Below are 21,063 nucleotides of genomic sequence, written 5' to 3' on the forward strand. Positions count from 1 at the left end.
ACCCCCATCCCAGTCCCCAAGATGCCTTCCGGAGAGACCACTCTCTCTGCGACTCCCCTCCAACCCCACCACACCTGGCACCTTCCCCTGCAACCGCAGGCAGTGCTACACTTGCCCCCACACCTCCTCCCTCACCCCCATCCCAGGCCCCAAGGTGACCTTCCACATCAAGCAGATGTTCACCTGCACATCTGCCAATGTGGTATGGTATATTGTATCCATTGCACCCGGTGTGGCTTACTCTACATTGGGGAAACCAAGCAGAGGCTTGGGGACCGCTTTGCAGAACACCTCCGCTCGGTTCGCAACAAACAACTGCACCTCCCAGTCGCGAACCATTTCAACTCCCCCTCCCATTCCTCAGATGACATGTCCATCATGGGCTTCCTGCAGTGCCACAATGATGCCACCTGAAGGTTGCAGGAACAGCAACTCATATTCCGCTTGGGAACCCTGCAGCTCGATGGCATCAATGTGGGCTTCACAAGCTTCAAAATCTCCCCTTCCCGCACTGCATCCCAAAACCAGCCCAGTTCTTCCCCTCCTTCCCCCCACTGCATCACAAAACCAGCCCAGCCTGTCTCTGCTTCCCTAACCTGTTCTTCCGCTCACCCATCCCTTCCTCCCACTTCAAGCCGCACCTCCATTTCCCACCTACCACCTCATCCTGCCTCCTTGACCTGTCCATCTTCCCTGGACTGACCTATCCCCTCCCTACCACCTCACCTATACTCTCCTCTCTATTTGTCTTGTTTTCTCTCCATCTTCGGCCCACCTCCCACACTCTCCCCACTTATTCCAGTTCCCTCTCCCCATCCCCCTCTCTGATGAAGGGTCTAGGCCTGAAACGTCAGCTTTTGTGCTCCTGAGATGCTGCTTGGCCTGCTGTGTTCATCCAGCTCCACACCTTGTTATCTTGATGATGAGGCTGTTGTCTTTTGTCGTGCCATTAAGCACTCAAATCTCCTTCCTGTATTCTGTCTCATCATTTAAAGTTCTGATCTACACCGGCGGTGTTGTCAGCAAACTAGTAAATGGATTGTGGGGGGAATGTGGCCACACAAGTGTGTATAAGGTACAAAATAAGGGGCTGAGTGTGCAGCCTTGCAGGAGAAGTGCTGAGGATTATCGAGGAGGTGGCGCTATTAGCTATACCTACTGATTGTGGTCCGTTGGTTAGGAAGGCAAGAACCCTGTTAGAGAGGGGGAGAAAAAAAAAAGAGAGACCTAGGTCCCAGGGTTTGGAGATAAGTTTGTTTGGAATGCAGGTATTGAAGGCAGAGCTGCAGTCACTAAGCAGGAGCCAGTAATGGGTATCCTTCTTGTCCAAATATTCCAGGGATGAGTGTAGGGGCAGTGAGCTAGCATTTGCCATGGACTCATTGTGCCAGGAGGCAAATTACAAGGGATCAAGGCAATCTGGGAGGCTGCAGTTGATGTGAGGCAGTGACTAACCTCCCAAAGCACTTCAGTTATGGATGTCAGGGTCACTGGACAGTAGTCATTGAGGCATGCTGCATGATTGTTCTTTGTCACTGGGGCAATGGTGGCCTTCTTGAAGCTGGTGCTGACTTCAGATCTTAGCAAGGGCAAGTTGAAGGTATCTGCAAAAACTCCCACCTGCTGTTTCACACAGGATCTGATAGCATGGCTGGGGACTCCATTTGTGCCAGTCACTTTCTGTGGGTTCACCTTTAAGAGGGCTGATCTGATGTCTGCCGCTGTGACTGAGCCTACAGTTGCATCTAGTGCTGATGGGACAGCTAACATCGTTTCTCTGACCTTTTGTTCAAAGACAGCATAGAATGCATGGAGGTTATGGGATGGGATGTGCTGTTGCAATTCTGTTCGACTTTGCTTTGTAGCAGATTATGTCATGTAAGCCTTGCCACAAATGACATGTGTCCATGTGGTTAGTCTGGGTCTCAAATTTGTTTTGGTATTGCCTCTTGGTGTCCTTGATGGCCTTGCAAAAGTTACACTCAGATTTCCTGCATAGGTCAGGGTTGCCTGACTTGAACAACTCTGACCTGGACTTCAGTAGGTTGTGGACCTCCCTAGTCATTGTGGTTTCCGGTTAGGGAATGTTCAAAATTAACTTCAACATACAGACATCGATGCACTTAGTACGTCTGCAACAGTGGCAGACTCATTTAGGTTAGCTGCCGAGCTCCCAAATATGAACCAGTCCAGACTCTAAGCAGTCCCTTAGAAGCCAGTGTCCTCAGACCAACACTGCACTACCTTCTGTACTGGGTCCTCATGCTTCAGTTTCTGCTCCTAAGCTGGGAGGAGCAGCACTGCAGTGTGGTCCGATTTTCAAAAAAATGTGGAGGAGGAATGGAGATGGGTATCTTTTATGGATTTTAAAAGAAAAAGTGTGTTATTAATACAGTTTACAGGAAAGGAAATTATGTATCATGCTCAAATACTTGGGAGGACAAAGAAAGAGAAAGCTTTTGTTGGCACAGGAAGGTTGGAGGCACCAAAGTGAGAGGTGGGGAATGTTTGTGGTAACACTAATGACAATCTCAGTAATCCAAGTCAAGTGGTTTTTTTTTTAAAAATCTTCCCACTGCCCTTCATGTTCTCTCTTTCTAAAGGTGTGACTTCTTGCTATGTTGTACATCTCTTCACTTTCTTATGTCAGTTTATGCTGTAAATAACACTGCCCAAGCGCACACTGGATGCTGCTTCAGAGCATGGAGTGTGATTTTCATTTTCCACAAATGACACTGAGCTGTAATCAACCCTGAGCCAGTTTTTCCCTCTACAAGGTGGCGAGGTCAACGGAGAAATCTTGACTCCTCCGTAGCAAAGAACAAACACATCAGATACTTTTTGGATTGTCATGGTTCACTTACTCTTAGTAAATCTGCTGATTTCAGTGCATGAATGCTGAATACGTGCCAAGTAGCGATCAGATGCTTGCCATGGGAGGAAGAGCCAAAACACACACATTCAAAATTATACCAAATGCAGTGTTTGACTTTACAATAATAACCCTGTGTCTCAGGCATTTTCCCCTTTAGAAGTGCCTGCACAGGAAACAGCAACACGCAGGACTCGCAGGCTTCAAAAGTACAGTTGCATTCTGGATACTCAATAACTTTAAAAGCATTCATAGAACAAGGGGCAGGTGGATGGTTTTCAATTCAAAGCTTTTAGATTTTAATTTGAGGCAGTATTGGCAACTGGGGAGACCCACACCTACCTTCCACACTCATACTCTTTCGTTCAACTGCCAATTGCTCTCAAGTCTCCTCACCACATCCTCCCACCTCAGGTTTTATTGAGGTCAATTTCCTGGATTTGCAATGGGGTCAGAGCAGACAGAAAAAAGTTGAGCATGCAGAGTGTTGTAGAATACAGGCAGGAGACCAAATCTCTTACAAGCAATTCAGATTAGCTATCCTGGGTTGCCGATAACAATAGCCCATTCCAGAGGTTTTCTCCAAGGAAAGGAGTTTACCTGAATGTAACATTTGTTTGTTCTAGACTCCCAGTAAAACAAAAGTCGGATTTAGGTAACCAAATATTTGTCATCTCTGGGGAAGTAACGCCAAAACAGAGAACTGCTATTTGTTCTTTTCAAATACTTAAACTGTATATCAACAATTACTGGTGAGTAGAGGCCATTCTGCTGTCCTCTACACTCGGACATGGTAAATAAAGTTATTCAATAACATCTGCCTACAGTTGAAGACCATGTTTCTGTCTTATTGGAACACACAAAAAGATGACAAGAATAAGATTGATTTTGTTTTACAGCCTTATTTGAATGTGGTTTGCTGGACCTAGTGCTGTGGACTTTGATTAATTTATAAGATTCTGAGCTTCTAGGCAGATAGGACCAAGCATGAGATTGCACCGAGATTCAGATTCCAGCAAAAGGAAATAATTGCCAAGTGAGACTGTTACAAATTACACTCTCGAATTAAACAAATTCTCAGCAATGTGGTTTGATGTGAACAAAATGTCATCAGAGGCATGGTCACTGCAGGAGCAAAGAATAATAAAATCCAAAACAAGCTTCTCAGCAAAGGCAATAAACACCTGAGAAAGATGAATGAAGGTGCACCCATGCAAATGGTAGAAAGACAGGTAGTGGTACATTGCAAGCCAATTCTTTTATTGAGCCTGCAGTCAACGTCCATTGGATTTCAGTTAAATCGAGACCACAACAGCCAAATTCATTGTCACTAAATTAGAAATGCACGTTACTGTCCCATGGTGGAGAACTATTTAAATGCCACATTTCCATTAAAAGTGCAATGCCTGTGGGAGAGTAGGTCATATCTAGGGGTAGTAGAAGCAGGAGTAGTGGAAAAAAATGAAGGTCCAGCTCATAGCCATGCACCTGGTGGTGGTCATGGTGGGTATGGAACTAGTTCGAGTGTCTGATATGTACGTTAGAGAACCTACGAAAGATAGGAAGAGAGAATTTGATGGTATCTGAATATAAAAGATAATCTTCAAAATCAGCTACCCACGTAAAACGGCAGACTCATCACGGAGGGAGTGCAGTGCAGGCTTATTAGGCAGATATTAGGGATGGCAGGGCTGCTGTTTGAAGAGTGTGGGTTCAACTGGGCCTTATTCTAGTCGAGAACATGGTAAATATGGAAGCTTCAGCATGCAGAGTCAGCCCATGATTAGTGGGGAGTGCAGTGGAGAGGGGTTTGCCTCACTGTCTCACTTTTTTTGGGGGGGGCAGGTGTTTGGTGGCAGTTGATGTCAGCAGCCTCTGCAAGATGAGTACTTGTTGTGAGAGATGGCTGGATGGATGGCAGGCAGGAGTGAGGAAGTCGGGGCAGGGGTTGCCCTCACTGATCACTTGGTGTCTCCATTCCTATTACAACATAATAAATACAAAATATGATGCTTATAAGTAATCATGTCAGCTGAAAGAAGTTGGTGCGCTGTGAAATTATTTATTTCACTGAAGTGTGCCTTGATACTGAAAACGTTGGGAAGCACCGGGGCATTCATCAGGGCTTCAAAGGATCACAGAAGTTCTGACTGAGATGTTGTCATCGTCATAGTCGTCATTGTAGAGATATACAGCACAGAAACAGACCCTTCCCTCTAACTCGTCCATGCCGACCAGATATCCATATTAAATTTAGTCTAATTGCCAGCATTTGGCCCATGTTCTTATAAACCTTTCCGATTCACATGCCCATCCAGATGTCTTTTAAATGTTGTAATTGTAGCAGCCTCCATTTCCTCTGGCAGCTCACTTCATACACACACCACCCTCTGTGTGAAAAAAAATTGTCCCTCAGGTCCCTTTTAAATTTTTCCCCTCTCACCCTAAACCTCTGTTTCCTAGTCTTGGACTTGCACAGCCTGTCAAAAAGATTTTGTTTATTAACCCCATCCACACCCCTCATGATTTTATAAGGTCTTTCCTCAACCTCCGACAGTGGAGGAAAATAGCCCCAGCCTATTCAGCCTCTCCCTTCAACTCAAACTCACTAACTCTGGCAACATCCTCAATTCAAGTTTCACAACATTTTTCCCACAGCAGGGAGACCAAAGTTGTGCACAGTATTCCAATAGTGGCCTTACCAATGTTCCATACAACCAACATGACCTCCCAACTCCTATACTCGATGCACTAACCAATAAAGGCAAGCATATCAAACACCGTCTTCACTATCCTATCTAGCGGTGACTCCACTTTCAAGGAAATATGAACTTGCACTCCAAAAGTTCTCTTTGTTCAGCTGGGTCAGTGATCAGCAGTGTGATGAGTAGGAGTGTGTGACTACTGTTGTTGTAAAGAGCTGTATTCTATTTAAAATTAAAGAGTGACACTACCAGTGTAACATTAATAATTTGATTGAAGGACAAAAAGGAGAGCATGAGAAACATCTTTTCATCTAAATTCCTCCTGGAACCAAAAAAACAAATGTTTGCTGCTTTACTAGAATCCACCAGTGGAGTAATGTGATTAGGATCTTTGATTAAGTCAAATAAACCACTACCAATTCCACTCAGCTGTGACAAAATTAAAGGGGCGAAAGTCAGTGTCATTGAGGTAGACAATGAACATAAGCTACTGAAAATGGAACAAAATGCCCAGACAGAAAGAAATAAAATGTTAACTGGCATTTTAAAGGAAGGAAGAATACATTTTTATTATTTCAGGTTAAAGTGGTGATTTTTTGTTAAACATATTAATGTTCAGGAAAATCATTTTTAGCACGTAAAATTATTCTGGCTGCAGTCAAATGTTTTGGCTGTGCCAACACCAAAAACAAATTAGCACTCCAACACATTAAAAACTTTCAAGTCTGGTTCAGATTGGTTTAGTCATATTGCATTCTTGTAGTGTATTGTGTTTTAAGTGGGGAGGCTGAGAGGTGTTGGGTAGTTTGAGTAAAATTCCTGAAGAAGGGTTTCGGCACAAAACATTGCCTTTCCTACTCCCCAGATGTTGTCTGACCTGTTGTGCTTTTCCAGCTCTGCATTTATTGACTCTAGCTTCCAGCATCTGCAGTCCTTACTATGTCCCAAGTTCAATAATGGTTGCTTGCTGGGAATAGACACGTCAGTCTTACGCAGTGCAATATGCAATAATAAGACTTTCAACTCAGGCTGGTAGGTTGCATGTTCAAACTTTACTCCCGAGGCTTGTGAATACTAACCTAACCTTTTGTTACGGTCGTAATGCAGGATTCTTTTATTGGTAAAAAGATAAAATCAAGGATCAGTCTATCATAACAAAGTGTGAAGCTGGATGCAAACAGCAGGCCAAGCAGTATCTCAGGAGCACAAAAGCTGACGTTTCGGGCCTAGACCCATCAGAGAGCTGTTGTGTACTGTTGAAAATACAACAGTGACCTTAGACCAAAAGTATTTAATTGTCTGCTTAAAAAAAATTGCTCCACGATTTCCTGAAGTCATGAAAGTTGTTTTAAAAAAGTCCATGTGCTTCAGTTAACCTCAACAGATGATAAACTGAATGGTCAAGATATAGAAATTACAAATCCCCATGACATGCTAATAAAAAGAATGAATAATTAAGTAAACAGACACAACGAGGCAATTTGTGCTGACATGACTTTTTTTCCAAACTGGTCTCAGCTTGAAATCCACCTTGAGGTGAACTCACTTCATGTCAGCACCACTACAAAAGAACACATTAAGTCATTCACACTGTTCCTGGAGTTCAGCTTCTGAATGCATTGCAAGACCCACACTCAAGCAACCAGTTTGTTTTGTGAACAAGTATGTCAGTAACTTCAATCTCCACAAATTACTTCAGGATGCAATCAGCTACTGTTTAAATTATAATGACTATAACCAACTGTTATCAGATGTCCGAGATAACAAGGTGTAGAGCTGGATTAAATCATCAGGCCAAGCAGCAGAGGAGCAGGAAAGCTTACATTTCGGGCCTAGACCCTTCTTCAGAAATGGGGGAGGGGGGAAGGGGATTCCCAAATAGAGAAACAGGGGGAGAGAAGATGAATAAAAAAGATCAGTGGTGAGAAGACAGACAGGTCAAAGAGGCAGGGGAGGAGCCAGTAAGAGTGAGTGTAGGTAGGGAGGATGGATAGGTCAAGGGGACAGAATGATGCCAGTAGGTAGGAGATGTGGGTGGAGCTTGAGGTGGGAGGAGGGGATAGGTGGGAGGAAAGACAGATTGGATTTGTTTTAGAAGGTGTTTGGGGGAGGAGAGATTTTGAAGCTTGTGAAGTCCACATTGATATCATTGGGCTGCAGGGTTCCCAAGCGAAATAGGAGGTGCTGTTCCAGCCACCTTTGGGTGTCACTGTTGAGGCACTGCAGGAGGCTGAGGATGGACATGTCATCTGAGGAATGGGAGGGGGGAGTTGAAATGCTTCGTGGCTGGGAGTTGTAGTTCCATCCTCGGCCTCCTGCAGTGCCACAACGATGACACCCAAAAGGTGGCAGGAACAGCACCTCATATTTCACTTGGGAACCCGGCAGCCCAATGTTATCAATGTAGACAATGATTTAGGGAGATTCAGCCAATTCAGTAATCAAATACAAGGAGCTAAGGCAAGCACTCCTGGTACAAAAAAGCAAAAAACTGTCAGCATTCACATCCAAAGTTCTAAAAACAGCTGAGATGATGCATGCAAAAATAGAAATGACAACTTCTGGCAGTTGCTTATAGATGTGCGCAAGTCAAAACATAACTCTAGGATGCTCACAGCAGAAAAAAAATTACGGGCATAATTTAATCACAAGCTGGGGTAAGAAATGGTTCAAGCAGATGCCCTGCTGTTGACACCAAAATAATAAAGAGAATAAATGATGTCGGTACAATGATTAATCACCGAGTGAATATAATACCACTCAAAGTCGAGAGTGGAAGACAAGACCAAAAAAGTTGATGAGGTAAAGGACCCCTCCCTCAGCAGGTGGGCAGAGATGGCCTGATGTGATACAGAAAATAAGCTAGTAATATGGCTGTGCTTATCAGTCGGAAACTCCATCTCCCTAGAAGACGGTGGTCTGCTTGCCAGATCCAGCATTACCCGAAACTATGTAGGATAAACAACTTTAGAAGACACATGCAGGCCACAAGGGAATGGAAAAGTGCAAGGTCAGAGACAGCTCAGACACATACTAAATACGCACAGACACAGACAAAACAATGTAGTCTACCTTGTATGTAGACACCAGAGAACAAAGCAGTACAGCACATGAACTGGCCCTTCAGCCAACCACGACTGCTCTGACGAAGAGTCATCTAGACTCAAAACATTAGCTTGCTCTTTGGGGCGGCACGGTGGCTCAGTCATTAGCACTACTCACAGCACCAGGGACCCAGGTTCGATTCCAGCCTCGGGTGACTGTCTGTGTAGAGTTTACACATTCTTCCCGTGTCTGCGTGGGTTTCCTCCAGGTGCTCCAGTTTCCTCCCGCAGTCCAAAGATGGGCAGGTGAGGTGGATCAGCCATGCTAAATTGCCCATAGTGTTCAGGGGTGTGTTGGTTATAGGAGGAAATGGGTCTGGGTGGGATGCTCCAAAGGGAGGTGTGGACTTGTAGGGCTGAAGGGGCTGTTTCCACACTGTAGGGAATCTAACCTAATCTCTCTCTCTCCTTGGATGCAGCCTGACCCACTGTGATCTCCAACTTATTTTGCTTTCTGCACTGACACATAGTACCTTTCTAAATTAAAAAAACATTTTACCTCTTATGCATCATAGTTTCCCTCTAGTCCTTGTCTACTCCTATATTTGTCAAGACGCATCTTCAAATGTTACATTTGTATCCGCTTTCACCCCCTCCTCTGGTTATGTATTCCAAGCACTGTGTAAGAAAAAAATCCTTCCTCTCATCTCTTAAATTTAACCCCTTTTACGGTAGTCCTATGTCTCCTAGTATCTGACATTTCTCCCCTGAGGACAAAAGACTGTGACTGTCCATGTTTCTCAATTTTGTAAACTTTTATCAGACCTTCCCTCATCCTTCGAAATTCAAGTCAAAACAAAATGAGTTTGTCTAATCTCTTCTCATAACTAATATCATCCAAACTAGCAAGAAACTTAGTTAATCTCCTGTACCCTCTCCAAAGCCTCCACATCAAAATTCAAAAGGCAGCTGAACTAAAGTTCTATACAGCTGCAATTTGACTAGCCAACTTTTATATTGTCTGTCCAAACAATGCAGGCAAGCATACTATACACTCTTGACCACTTTATTCGCTTGTTTTGCCAATTTCAAGCAACTGTGGGCCTGTATGCCTGTTTGTTGATGCTACCAAAGATTCTGCCTTTATAGTACATTTTCCTCCTCCACTGGATCTCCAAAAAAATGCATCACCTCACATTTCTTAGAATCATAAAATCCCAGGTGATTCAGTAATTAATTACACAACCTTACCCATTCATCACCAAACTTAGGACTCTCACTCTTTCTTTGTTCGCAGCAGACTACAAATTATTAAATGTACTTTTTCCCTCTCTCAGCACAATATTCACTTGATAAGAAATACAGAGATAAAAGGGATGAAAGCTGAAATACTACACAAACTATCGTACATCGGCACCAACTTCTTCACTAACAATCAAGAATGAGAAATAGTTTACAACTGTAAAATACCAAAGTGCCCTTTATCCATAAGTTGCAACATTTGAGAACTACTAATATCTCAACATGACTTTGGCTTGCCGAGTAAGGAATTTGTGACAGAATATGCGACGATGGACTTTTCACTCACTGAATAGTATGGACTCAACATCACATTATTTAAAAGGGACAAATCCATTGTACAGGGAATCCCTCTCAAAATAAACGAGAACTCAACCTTGGTCTTACCATCCCCCTTAACTAAACATCAAGGCCGCCACAAAACCACCCGCAGAGCAGTTGAAGAGAGAAGTACAGGACTGCTCTACCAACCAAAATACTTCCGAGTAACCAGGAGGACATGAAACAACTGACTAAAAAGTTGGAACGTCAACACTTAAAGCAGCCATGTCAAATGCCTGTTTTAATTGTACTGGTCTTGGAACCCAGCAATAATTGCTGGTGAAACAGATTTTCCGAGGTCACATATCACAGTTGGAAACGATTATCCTTTGCTTAACAGAGTTCATATCTAAATTATACCCCTGGTAGCTGGTGAAACAATGTCAAATGGCACAACATCAACCACATCAGCAGTAAGTGACAAGACAAGCACCACAAACAAGGCTTCCAACGACACAAGGAGCAACATGCACACCATCACCTATGTAGTTTTTATCCTTATTGCTGACAGTGATGAATGCCAAAGCTACAAGATGGAGGCACAACATGCTACCACATAAATAAAGTTTTTGAGAAGGCAACATAAGCCATAATACACTGAGTTCTGTTTAATGGGCTGCTATTCTTTAATTTGATTCAGAATAAAAACAGATGATTGGAACAGTTAAAAGCAACCAAATGAGCCAAATAGTTTAAGAAAAGAAAGAAGGTTGTTACATCATTTCTAAAAAGTGAGAAATGTATTCTTAAGTAAATTGGTATCGGAGTGCACCAGATTCACCGCTGCACTGGAGCCATGTGTTCAGCAATAATTTCAGTCCACCAGCCAGGTGCAAGAAACGCATTATGAAACTTGTATTTTGAATCTAAAGCATGATTACTTCTAACTATGGGAACCAGAAGATAAAACAAGGTGTAACTTGCAAAGACAGAAGAGACATGGAATACTACACCACAGAAGAAATCCTTTCAGCCTTCAAGTCTACGCTTGCCTAATCTTAATGTTTAAAAATGGCAATTTAAAGAAAGGATTAAAGATTTTGAGGAATGATGTCAATCTGAAATTACATTGTTAGTTATTATTATAAACAAATAGCATTATTTAAAAAACACAAAGCTGAACACATATTTTAAAGAAATACCAGTTTGACCAATAAATGTTTTAGAAAACCACTACCAACAACCGCAGTTTAATTCAATGTTCCCATAAAGGAAATTATTCTTAGGCATTTTCTAAATATAGTGTCTTTACGCAAGGTTGCCAAAAAGAGAAATGAAAAGTTACCACACACACACACAACCACTTAAATATGCATTATTCATCCAGCACTATTTTGTTACATAGAAATAAATGCACTCTTCTTTTTATAAACAGAATTTTGCCAATTCTTCCTGCTACAAAGGTATTCGATTTCCTACAGACAGCTGAGCAGGAGGGTGACTCGTTTGTGAGTAGTGTGTTTTAGGCGAAGAAATCCAGAATTCTCTTCCCTCAAATTGCTGTGCCTACCAAGACAATTGGGGCTTTCAAAAACAAAATTGGTAGGCGTGCTTTGTCAAGGGTTTGAGGTAAGGTAGATTAATTAAAACTCGACAGTCAGTCGCAATTCATCATAATAGGCTGAGCAGGTGGAACGGCCCTCTCCCTGTTCCTATATTTAACAGTGATAGAACAGGAAACCTTATTACATGCTCAGTACCCAAACAATGTGACACTTTTATAAGTGGAAAGTGAAAAATAGGAAGAAAAGCCAGGCAGGATAAAACAGAAAATGCTAGACATAATCAGGTTAGAGACCTGTCGTCTGAATTCTTTTGGTTAGGCTAATATTATTGCCTTACCAAGGACAGCTGGGGCTTGGAACCATAGAATCCCTATAGTGTGGAAGGAGGCTATTCAGCCCATTGACTCCACCCTGACCCCCCCCCCTAAAGAGGACCTCACCCAGACCTAACCCCTATCTATCCACGTAACCCCGCATCGTCTATGGCTAATCCAGTCTGCACATCCCTGGACACTATGGGCACTTTAACATGACCCACCTACGTAACCTGCACATCTTTGGATCAAGAGGGGAAACTGAAACACCCAGAGAATACCCAATGAAACACACAGAGAGAATATGCAATCTCCAGGGGTCCATGTTCAATTCCACCCTCAGGTGACTGTGGGGAGTTTGCACATTCTCCCCAGGTCTGCGTCGGTTTCCTCCTGCAGTCCAAAAAAAAATGTGCAGTTTAAGTTAATTTGGCCATGTTAAATTGTTCAGTGTACAGGGATATGCAGGTTATGTAGATAAGCAATGAGAAATGCAAGGTTAAAGGGATTTTTGTGTGGGGGTGGGGGAATGCTGGGTGTGGTGGGATGCTCAGTGTCGGCGTGGATCTGATGGGCCAAATAGCCTGTTTACACACCATAGGGATGCTATGAATCCACACGGTCACCCGAGGGTGGAATGAACCTCAGCTCCCTTGTACCATGAGGCAGCAGTGCTAACCACTGAGCCACCGTGCTGCCCCAGGTTAAGCAACAAAGAAATCTTCATGAATGACAGCAATCCATCTACTGGAAATACAGTCACAGCACCATGAGAAAGAGAAATCCAGGATTTTGATTCAGTATAGGAAAGGCAATATAGTTCAAGTCAGGATGATAAGAGACTTGGGAGGAACGCCCAGGTGACGGTGTTCCTACACACCTGCTGCCCTTGTGTTTCTAACAGTAGCCTTCTGGTGTAGAAAGTATTGTGTTAAATATTGTTAGAGTGATTTTGCTTCAATACCTTAATATGTTAAATGGACCAAAAACAATAATCAACAACCACATTCAGTAGCAATGCTAGTATGTAGTTACATAGTTAGTCACCTACAAATGCAAGTGCTGTCTAAACTGTTAATAAAAAACTTACTTGAGCTTTTCAAGTAAATCCTGGCTACTCAGTATTACTTACAGAATCGAAAATATGACAGGAGCATATGGTCCGATGGCAGTTTACTCCTCCAGCACTGAAATTCAAGGTAACCACTACTTTTCTATCCACAGATGCTCCCCAATTCAGAGCGTTTCTACCCTGTTCTGTTTTTATTTCAGATTTTCATCACATGATGTTTTGTTTTCACACCTTAACAAGGTTATTTGCTTTGCTTTTCCATTTTTTAAAATCATGCTACCTCACTTTAAATTTGGCTTGGTACCAACCTAAACATTTCAGAACATTCCAGTACTAGCATAATTTTGCCAATTTGGATCAGCACAACTTGACAAATTAGAAGCACGACATATATACAAGCTGCCATTCAATTGTTTCAGCAGGTAGCAAGTGAAGCTGGAGAATGTGAATGTACAGTAAATTTGCATTATAAAATATTTCAAAACTTCAGAACAACTGGCTGCTTAAAATATTTCTACCTTGAGCTACTTGCTCTCAAATACTCACATTTAAGATAGAGCAGTCAGAGAGGGAAGGAAAGAATAGTCAGTCAATAGAAGATACACTGTGCAGAATATAGCAAATACCTTGTACGTCTTTTATACAAAGCAGATGTTGGTGACAGTTGTGGTGGAAGAGAAATTCTTTTTCATAAAACTGAAGTCAGGCAAAACTACACTAAGCCCAGACTAAACTACCAATTGAATCAAAAAGCTCAAAGCACAACAGTCTTGGCTGCCATTTACAGGTTGGCTGGTACTTGGATGCTGGAAATCTGAAATATAAACAAAAATGTTGGGGAAAGCCAGCCAACAGTCTTTTCAAGACTCAAGTAATTTGTTATGATAGACATTGTCACAGGGATTATGAGCAAAACCACCATATTAACACTACTGCTTCAAGGTCTTAAATGTTCTCCCTACCAAGTCCATATGACATCACAATATGGAATACCATATGGCACTATATGGTATTCCATAACATTACCATTTCAGGACCCGTACACTCGTATAAAACAAAGATGCCAACTTTCACAACAAATTGAAGGCCAATCTAACGATCAGATTGATCTAATAAATCCCATGGTAGTTCTGCTGCTTCTCAATTCCAGAAAGATGAACTAGGGAGTGAGATGGAACTGCTGGTGAGGAATCCTGTACCTATCCTTCCAGGCTTTTAAGAAAAGCATACTCATGTTTACAATGCATCAGCGTTGAAGAGGCAACTGCCAAAGGTGCCAAAATGCTTCTGGCAAGATAAGTGACTTTTCCCCAAGGTGGTTTTTCCCAGATAGCTAGCATATAGATAAATATTAACACTAGCAGTGCAGGTTGCATACTGCCTATTTTAGGGATCACTGCTCAGCTGTACTGCTTGCTTTCACAAATCTCTCTCAAGAATGGAGGGAAAGTAAAAGATACTGGAGTTGCTCAAAATTCTGTCCTATAAGCTTTGCTAAGATGTACTTCATAAAAGCACAATCATATTTGACATTTGCAAAAAAAAAATGCTCCACTCTCAAAAGAGGATTATAAAATCTACTCGTGATTCACATACCAAAAATATAATAACTCATGTAAAACATGTACTTTACAGCTAGATCCAATTTTGTTTTGAAGATGGTAAAAATGCAGTTCAGGTTGATTGGCAAATGGCTTTAGAGGTAAAACTGCAATCTCAGACTGGAATCATGTTAGTTTATACATAAAATGTGGAAAACTTAGTCCTACATACTGCATAGTGACTCTGGTGGCAAAGAAGGGAACACTTGCTTTAAGGATGCAGAAGTGCCTTGCTGCCACGTACTAGGCAGATCCACATATGCACTATTTTATAAGTGACTGTCATTGCAGATCAGGATTGACAGATACCTCCATTAAATTTTGTTAAAAAAAAGTGGATGAATGGTGATTCATTGTGCTAGCATTTCTTTATATTTTAACCTCAGGCTCTTGTACAGCTTTTTCTGGGAGATTAGTGACTAATAAAAATTTTAAGCAATTCCCACCAAAGTTGCCAATTTAAAAAAGACACTATAACATGCCTAAAAGGTAATAACAGACTAAAATGGGCCAATTTCTACAGGTTGTAAAACTTGCATTCAATTCTAACGTGTCAGAACACAAGTCCTTCATTGCTGCAGGTTCAAGTCTAGGAATAGCGAGCATTTTCTGAACAGTAATGGAGTCAACAGCTGAACAGTAATTCAGTTCAGATTTGCTATAGGGTCTGGGATTGAAAAACAAAGAACCAATTGCAAATTCCTCAAGGGCAACAGGTTAAATACTGAATTCCTAGGTAGTCACAAGATTTTATAAAGAAGTACAATCAGATATAACTGAAAGAAACTTCGACATTGGCAACTTTGCATATCTCAATTGACATCAATAAAGTCAAAAACACACCCCAGATACCAATGCATGTATATTCTTGTTACCTCACCACCCATAGCCCAAAGAAGATGCACCACTGATTAGATCAAACCATAGTCTTACATACTTACAGTTCAGTGTACAAGTATAGCAGTGCTGAGGCTTTGAGTAACAGTGCATGAGCTGAGGTTTAATGGTGGATGTGTGGCATAACTAAGATTGACAGATACCTGTTTATTGCAATTGCCCCTAACTATACCTCACATCAGAAACATGTTCATTGTCCATGTAGTCAAAATCATTCTACTTACTCCAAAGATGTTTACAGCTACATTGTTTCCTTATTGCACAGTTGAGGTTTGGTGAAAGATAGCACTTTACCCAGTTCTCAAGGAATTTACAGGGTCTGTCTGACAGTCAGAGTTCACACCACAGCATTCATCTTTTTGCGTTGTTGCCCTTATCAATCCTGATTTTCAAGTTCCCACACAACCCCTCATTTGACCGTAAACATCCTCTATTTTCTCTCTCAGCCCTTGGCTTGCGGCATTGCCATGCCCACAAAAACAATCCAAGGCCTCCAACTGAGTATGGCCCAAGCCCCAGATTGATGTTTCAAAAGCACCTTGACTGACTTATCGATAATCCCCAGACTAGTCGGGCTTGACCTACAGGACCGTGGGCCAATGTTCAAAAGATAAAGACAATGATCCTTGCACAGCAGTAGATCCAAGTGACTGACTGCAGCCAAACCTCTGGACACTAATCAGACAAGCTCCAGGACTGATTATGATAACACCTGCCTGACTCTAGTGTCCCTTCACCTTGATAAAGGTGTGCCGTCCTTTGATTTTCAGAAATGGCCATTTAGTTAAAACACATGCAACGTGTTTAAATGCAAGCTGCTGGCACACGCAGGTGTGATATTGACATAGCAATGCCATACTGCAACATGTCCACCACCTTGGATTGTTCAACACCATCAAGAGTGACAGCCAAGGCCTGCCTTACCATCTTGCTCAAACCCCAAGCAAAGCAGAAATGCCGAGAGCCTCAAAGTGAATCAGCACTAAGAAAGCAAAATTATCCATAACACAAAGCATTGATTCTAGTGTCAGGTGTGTTACCCTCTGCACAAAGCACCTTGACAGTAGCATGCAGGGCACAAGTGTTCCTGAGTTCCAAAGAGAAGTCCTGAAAGGCTGAAATGATGTGCAAAAGCACCCATCGTGATGATGTCAAAAGGCTGGTGGTTTGGCTATGTCTACTTATGTGGAGCATTTTGGGAAATGGTAGCGATTGTACAACCAGATAATGACCCAGAGCAGCAAGCAGTGATCTATGGCATCAGGTAACTGCTCTAACTTTCGTGTTTGGATTTGGTGCCATCTCTGATTTCTCTGGGAAGGCAGGGAGAATGGAAAGCTACACAGCAATAAGGCAAAGTTAGTTAATAAAACTATACGAATGCATGGGAATAGTTACCAATTATGAAGCTTCAGAACAAACCACAAATATTTTGTTCCTTCACTCAATTTTTTATCCCCAACCTTTTTTGCCATGCCTGCCGTCCTCAAGACATGACAATATGCTAAAGTGCTTGCTGACTTGGCTTTCGAGTTTTACAACAATAGGGAATGAGAAAGGCTGGAGCAGAGGAAGAAACCCATAAACAGCAGGTGGGCTGTTATTAGTTGTTTCCAAGTAATTGGAGTTCAGGAGAAGTATTGAACCCTTGGAAATCAGGGAGAAAAGAGCTCCAGAAGCAGAAGAGTGTGGGGGCTGTCAGAGATGCAGACATCCTAAGAGGCTGTTGAGAATGGGTTCTTTAAACTCTTATAATTACGAAATAGTGAGATGAGTTTACAGCTCAATTACAGGGTCATCAACTGTAAAAAATAAATCATGAATTACAGTAATTTGCCAGGGAAAACCAAATTAAAGTTGTGCCACTGAAAAGAAGCTTTGGCTTGGCGACTAGTGGATCTTCAGAGGTTTAAGTCCCTGTCAAGGTCTTGCTGGATCTCTGGATGTGAGTTTGCTTGCTGAGCTGGAGGGTTAGTTTTCAGACGTTTCGTCACCATTCTAGGTAACATCATCAGTGAGCCTCCGGTGAAGCGCTGGTGTAATGTCCCGCTTTCTATTTATCTAGCGCATCCATCCTAGGACAAGCCAAACCGAGACACGCATGAGAATTCCTAGAAGCATGGCATTCCAACCGGAACTCCATCAACAAACACTGAGTTGGAGCCAATCTACCATCCTCTGGAGAAAAAGAAAAGGAAATGACATCACCAATGCAGGAAATGACATCACCAACACAAGGAAACCTAAACAGATAAATAGAAAGCGGGACATAACACCAGCGCGTCGTTGGAGGCTCACTGATGATGTTACCTAGAATGGTGATGAAACGTCTGAAAACTAACCTTCCAGCTCAGTAAGCAAATTCACATCCAGAAACTCAACCTGAGCTACAAATCTTCTCAAAACTCGTTATTGCTGGATCATACAGACGAATCTTTCTCCTGTATGTAATAGAATTACTACTTCAAGTTTGTTTTTTGTATAAATTTTATGTTCTTTTGTTGAATGTACATAGAGAGCCTTGATGAATGTGTTCAGCAACTGTTTGGGATGGTGTGTACATGCATTGGCGAGGTCCAGTGAAGACAGTAGCCAGGGCCTTTGTGGAGGACAGATGGCACTGAAGAGTGGCAACTTTCAATCCAGCAATGGCAGCATGGTGAAGGGGACTCGTGCCTGTGCACCAGGCCCATGGCAGAGCACTTAACAAGAAGGGCTGTAACACTGAACTTTTTCTTTGTTTTCCTTAAATTCTGTGTTTTGGTTTATTTTGTGTTTTAAGATGGTGCCAGAGAGTGGCGATACTATAAAACATTTTCCACTGCATTTTGTAACAAAATATACATGACAATATATTAATCAAATCAACATCTTGAGTGAATCTTCTCTGCACCCTGTCCAGTGTAATTGCATCCTTCCTACAGTGTGACGACCAGAATTGCAGACAATATTCCAGCTGTGGTCGAACTGAAGGCCTGTACAGCTCAATTCAACCTTCTTACTCTTATAATGTATGTCTTGACTGAAAGGCATGTGCCCCTTATGCCTTAACTATTCTATTACTTACAAAGGAGAGGCAATGCCCTAGTGGTATTATCGCTGGACTGTTAATCCAGAGACACAGATAATGCTCTGGGGACCTGGGTTCAAATCCCATCACTGCAGATAGTGGAATTTGAATTCAAATAATATCTGGAATTAACAATCTAATGAAGACTGTGAATTCATTGTCAATTGTCAGAAAAACCCATCTGGTTAACTAATGTCCTTTAGGGAAGGATTTGCCATCCTTACCTGGTATGGCCTACATGTGACTCTAGATCCATAGCAATGGGGCTGACTCTTAATTGCCCAAAGGGTAGTTAGGGATGGGGAACAAATTCTGCCTAGCCAGTGATGCTCTCATCCCAATCATTCCAACCACAGTGCTCCACTTAGTATGGCAGGCACCATGTATCATAACACCAGTTACACAAACATTTTCCCACAACAGATGTACATCTTATATCAGCATCTCTGTTAAATATAAAGCTCTGCTTAAAGTGAATCAGCCTTGGACCCATATAAAACTACAGTGGCAGCACCATGACAGAATTTCAATAATCTACTCAATCCAAAGCCAAAAAGTTGAAGCTGGTAAACTGGTTTAGAAGTCTATGGTCTAATCAGATTGCAAGGTGGAAAAATGTTGTTTAAAAACTTATTCCTGGGTACCTATTTTATTTAGTTGTTTTACTCTGGCAGTGTTAAAATACAAAATTGATTAATAATTGCAAAGGAAAAATTCATTCCACATAAACTAGTCAGTGAACACATACCTGAACAAGTTACAGAACAAACGTTTCCAGACAATTTCTGTTCATGAAACGTCAACTCGCATCAGAAATAGTAACATTTACTATGCTTGTAACTATGTCCCAGAACTTATTTTATAAATTTCAAATTGAAAAGATCTGAGAAACTTAACTTACTGAGACCAGCAACAAGACAAACCAGTAGTCAATAATTCAATGCCCAAAAAGGGCCTGTAAATTCCACAGAATTAGATTTTGATCACTAAGTCTGTGTTATTCGGAGTATGAATAGTCAACCTAATGCTTTTCTGTTATCATAGCAAGCAAGGAACAGGCTCGGCCCATAGCCCAATGTGCAAAGCCCACCAACAATAGCATGAACCAATACAAATCACCAAATGACTTATCCGATTTCTACTCCATTGAATCATGCAGTTTTAGAATTACTATGCTATCTAGGGAACAGAAGGCAGTCAAGATTAACATTTTTAAGCAAAGTTTAAATGACTTCAAAATGCTTCAATTAGACTTGTCGACAAAACAGCACGGGGCTTCAATGTGATAGCCAGCAAAACATTGAAGCCTATGATGAGATATGAATGATTACTTAAGAGTGTTATCAGTGGGCAAGCAATACATCTTGTAGCCTACTGTGGATCTCATTCCTTTCAAAACACAAAAAAAAGGAGGCTGCACTCAAGTTGGTGTGATTTCAGATCGAAAATTTATGACTTTTGACTCCGGCTCAGAGGAAGGAAATTTTCTCATCTTTGAATATGTTTAGAATGCTTGAATAGGACTTAAGAGGTTGCATCAATTTTAAAAGTGGTTTAGTTGTAATTCCATTAGATCTTAAGTACTGTTCCATATTCCTAAACTAAGAAGCTGTACCAAGAGGAAGCAAGACAAGACAGATGCTCTGTGGACAAAAGCCCTATGACAAGGACTGACAAGGCAGACCAAGCAGCAACTTAATACGCTACTTCAGAAACTACTTAAAAACTACAGAAGGAAAATAACATAGAATTTAGATTTCCATCAAGCAGTGCACTCTGACCAATATAAAAAGGACAGGAAACCGAAAACAGGGTTAGAGCAAATATTGTGAAGTGACAATTCTATGACTATGCTTCAGTTTGGCCAACAAGACCATTTAACAAAGTTTCTTATAGAAGTCAGATAAAAGGAACCTCTGAGAAATCTGTGCCATCATCAAAACGATCATGAACCTCGCCAAGTAGATACTGCAGGAGGAGTGTACTAGTTGGATGATGTCCTTGCCCATGAAACTTGGCTAGAAATATAACGGACTGAAAACTTGAGTACTAAACTGATTGAGTGTAAACCTGTGGACCAGAGGCTTAGTTACAGATCTTTGGAATTGTGCATGATGTCACACATCTGTAGCCAAATGATGTATATATTTATGGTTACACATAAAGCAGTTTTGCAGCATCACGTGAAAATTGGGTCTTTATTTGAAGTATGATTTATCAGTTAATTTGAGTTTAATTCTTAACTTACATGTGGAATCTGTTAGGTCATTTATTAAATTTGATTAACCGCTTTCCCGTGGGAAACAATCTCTACCAATCATATTTCTTCAACCATGATTACTATTTTTCATGCTAAAGTCAAA

The 21,063-nt window shown here is 41.6% G+C and overlaps 1 protein-coding gene across 5 annotated transcripts in view; it reads right to left on the minus strand.

Annotated features, from left to right (window-relative positions):
* cnksr3 (cnksr family member 3) overlaps positions 1-21,063 on the minus strand; it is a 201,592-nt gene that overhangs the window by 70,776 nt on the left and 109,753 nt on the right. The window contains exon 1 of one of the 5 annotated variants that reach the window (XM_048535945.2): positions 13,193-13,287. The exons of the other annotated variants lie outside the window; for them this stretch is intronic. The gene's annotated coding sequence lies outside the window, so the exon portion shown is untranslated. Of the gene's footprint in view, positions 1-13,192; positions 13,288-21,063 lie in introns of those variants that run through there. 5 annotated transcript variants of the gene reach the window in all.

Source organism: Stegostoma tigrinum, chromosome 9 (genome assembly GCF_030684315.1).
Source record: "Stegostoma tigrinum isolate sSteTig4 chromosome 9, sSteTig4.hap1, whole genome shotgun sequence".
NCBI lineage: Eukaryota > Metazoa > Chordata > Chondrichthyes > Orectolobiformes > Stegostomatidae > Stegostoma > Stegostoma tigrinum.